Source organism: Camellia sinensis, chromosome 2, assembly GCF_055761805.1.
Source record: "Camellia sinensis isolate YWXY chromosome 2, ASM5576180v1, whole genome shotgun sequence".
NCBI classification, from domain to species: Eukaryota; Viridiplantae; Streptophyta; class Magnoliopsida; order Ericales; family Theaceae; genus Camellia; species Camellia sinensis.
Genome location: NC_138962.1, coordinates 106097414 through 106101222, shown reverse-complemented (window position 1 = coordinate 106101222; position 3809 = coordinate 106097414). Strand labels below are relative to the sequence as shown.

Genomic DNA, 3809 nt, shown 5'->3' with positions numbered 1-3809 from the left:
GCACTTCACTAAAAATGGCCTTTTTTCTGTTAAGTTGGCATATATCATTTGGAGATGGTTTTGCAAAGAGGAGAAACACAGATCAGCTCAGACGATGGGAGATTTGAAAGGGCATTTTCAATGAAGATTTGGCAGCTAAAAATTTCGAATAAAGTGGAAATCTTTGCATGGAAAACGTGTTCATATATCCTCCCTGTTCGATCAAACTTAATTGATAACAGGTGCAAGGTAATTTAATTGGATGACTCTGTTATTTCCATTTGGCTGCACTACTTTGGTCTGTAAGCCCTCTTTACTCTGTTCTGCATATAGGCCCAATTCAAAACTTTCTTTTCTTGACCCAGGAGTTTAGCCTACAGATGGATGTATTGGCTTTGGGATTATTTTTTTTCACTTGTTAGAGTATTTGGTACAATCGCAATGATTGGGTTTTTAACAAGAAGAGTTAATCAGCAGAGGAGGTGGCTAGGTATGTGGCTGATTACTTACAAGGTTATATCAATACACAAACACAGCTCAAGGTGGCTGCTCCTGTTCAACAAAAAGAGTGCCCAGTTGGAGGCCCCAGGTGAAGGGAGTGCTTAAAATCAATTTTGATGGTGCTCTTTTGAAGTGTTGGTGCGATTGTTTACAAAGTGGAGGTAATTGTAACAGTAATAGTTTGCCAGGGTTTTGGGTGTTCATGATGTTCAGATTGAAGGGGATTCCTTTAACTATGGTAAGTACTTTGAAGGGTACTAATTCTCTCTTGTCTTCTTTTGGCCATATTATCCAGAATTCTTGTGAGCTTCTCAACAACATAGTACATTTTTCCCCCCCTCATTTTTTGAAAAGGTGAAGTATAAGTGGAAAAACAGTTGTGTAAGTGCATATAATGATATAAATAGGTTAGAATATATTCAATCAATAATTTTATAATATTTAGTTAATTTCAAAAATGTATTGTATATAATTGAAACAACATCCTTATATAGATAATAGATTTTTGCTCAATATTCTTGCACGTTTTTAATTGGTAATGAAATAGAATTATTGTTAGTGGTGCAAACAAATAATAAGATCTCATTGGGTTATATATAGGTTATGATCTCCAATGACACTACGAAATAACCCTTCTAAGTTCTACTCTACCTTTCTTACTGGTTGAAATGAAACGGACTAACTCTGCAATTCTTTCATTTAGTAACCATGCTAGTTATTACAACAATATTGTCAAAAATGGTTCTCATCAAGAAATTAGAAAAGTTAGAAAAATTGACATGTAACACCAATCCTGCATGTCATAGGAACATGAAATATTGTAATATTTTTACCATAAGAAGGTCCTATTTATTCCAATAATTTGACATTGCATTGATATGGAAATGAGAGATCAACATTCGTAAACACAAAAACATTGCCTCTGAATTGGGAGTGCAGTAAAATCATTGCACCCACCCTTCTCCATTCTACAGTATGGGGTATAGGAGGAGTTCATATAAAGTTTCTTTGGTCCTAATTCAAGTGCCTAGAGCAATTATTTATCGATTTGTGCCCCCTCCACATTTGCCATTGGTAGCATCCCATGTGTGTGTGTTTTCCCCCTCATTTTTTAAAGTAGCATCCAAGTGTAATTTCGAGTTTAGGTGATGAAAATGCATCATGCTCTTTCTTTTTACCAAATTTGATGGCCATAATTATGATATTTAAGCTTTGACATTAAAATTTCAATGTTCAGATGTTTGCACTACTAAAAGTTTTGTTGAGCACGCTGTACTAGCTCTGGGGGAATGTGTTACGCTTCATTTTAAGGCCATTCAGTTCACTAATAATTCACAACCAAAGAACATCGGGAGGAAAGATGTCTCAGGTCTGTCATTTCTTCTGAACTTCTGTTCATGTTATTTCATTTTTGCTTTGCTTTAGAAATCATCTCAATTTGTTCACTATGCCGTGATTGTGGGCAGTCGTAACAATGTCATTTACTAGTGCAAACACAACAAAGCATCTCCCTGGAAGTGGAAACATGGAGAAGGGTTTTACTTAATCTGTTCATATCATATACGCATATGTTTACTTTTTCAAAGTTTAAATGTGTTTGCCAAGAACTGTAGATAGTAATGCAATGATATATAAATTAGTTGAAAATTATGGAACACAATCATGTACTTCTGCACCTTTACAAGGAAAGAAGTTACACTTTATTTATTTTATTTTTTTCAAATGTCCAATATGTTGACATAGCAAGGGTTTACACATCATAGCTCTTTTAGTTACAATGTTGGAGCAGCTGGTCCTCAAAAGATTCGTTTCATGCTTGCAACCATAATAATTTCTTGCTGACCAAATAGCTTACCAAAATGGGTATTTTCAGTGAGGAGAAGCATTCCTGATTTGACCTGAGTCTGTTTCTCTTTTAGATGTTCTTTCTTAGCTCAATGGAAATCTTTTTCTTGATAATAGTAACACAACCTTTTGTATGGAATGTTGAGCAGGTCATATTGAAGCCCTATGCTCTGTGATATAAAGTTTTGCACTGGAGATTTTGCCTTAGAATTGTTGAGATCTTTCAGTTATTGGCGACATTATGGAGGAGATTAATATACTTTGCAACGGCTTGAATCCTTCATGGTGTTCTTGGAAGGGAAAGAAGCAAACTATTAGGCTAATGCTTTAGCATTTGAGGCTCACAACACAGTGGATGAATCTTTTTTATTAGTAGCTCGCCTGATATTTCCTATTCTTCTAGAGTGTTCCTATTATTAGCTCTGTTTGATTTATCCAAACAAAAAACCGTTACTTGTGCAAGGCGTCCAACACCATTCAACTTGCACACACTTCAACAGTCAACACTCTGTGCGTTGTCGGCATCTAAAGATAAGTTTAAGCAACATTATGTAGTTGTCTTGGCATTCACAACTTTATTACAATTTCTTTCGCACTCCAAGTTGCAGAATGTAATGAGACAGTCGATTTTTTCCTTGTAGAAACCACGACACTACTATTATATTTCATTGCTAGATAGCTTAAAAGTAGTAATAGCACTTGTCCAAAATAATTGGAGTTGTAGCGATTTTATAGTATTATAGTTGAATCAACACAATTTCTGTTTTATCCACTTCTCTAGTCCATTAGACCTCCCACTGATCAATTCTTGCAGCTATTAACTCATACATTAGGAGCAAATTAGTGCTGTGCAGCAGTTTCTTTATTGAAACAACATTAATGAATACATATGAAACAAAAAGTCATGAGCCTTTTTTAAATCCCTCGACACAAATCTTCATTTATATCTCCTTAGGTGGTTGATTTATTAGAATTTAAATAGGTTCTACTCTGTGCCATAGGGCCTAATTGAGTGTTCACATGGTATTCACTTTTTAAGAACATTCTTTAGGTTGTGGTTGGATCATGGATTTGGATATATATTTGGAAAGAGAAGGAGAAAAGGTGGGTGAAATGTAGCTCTATTTCATTCACATTTCACCCATTTTTTTCTTTTCCTTTTTCTTTTCAAATCCCTACCCAAATCCATGAAGGTGCTCGTGGTTATATGAAAAGTTAAAGCACTCTTGGATCTAATTTAGTTTCTCTTTTGCTTCAATGACTCTAATTTAGATCGGTGTTTTATTGTTCAGTTTTTAAAAAACAAACTCGATTCTTTTCATTTTAAGGCTCATTCTCAACACTTGAGAACCTATTACCTTTGAAATTTGAAGAATTTTGAAGAATCTCCTTGATATTCCCATCCCGTGCTTCATCCAAAAATTGACGATTATGAAAAGTTTTCTCAATTTAATTTCAATCATTAAAGTGACAACAGGACAATG

The 3809-nt window shown here is 34.7% G+C and overlaps 1 long non-coding RNA gene across 1 annotated transcript; it reads left to right on the top strand.

The window, feature by feature from the left end:
* Positions 1-562: 562 nt before the first annotated feature.
* LOC145819641 (uncharacterized) lies at positions 563-2992 on the top strand. The gene is made up of 3 exons (XR_014360404.1): positions 563-718; positions 1718-1849; positions 2475-2992. It is a non-coding gene; the product is annotated as an uncharacterized LOC145819641 (long non-coding RNA).
* Positions 2993-3809: the final 817 nt, after the last annotated feature.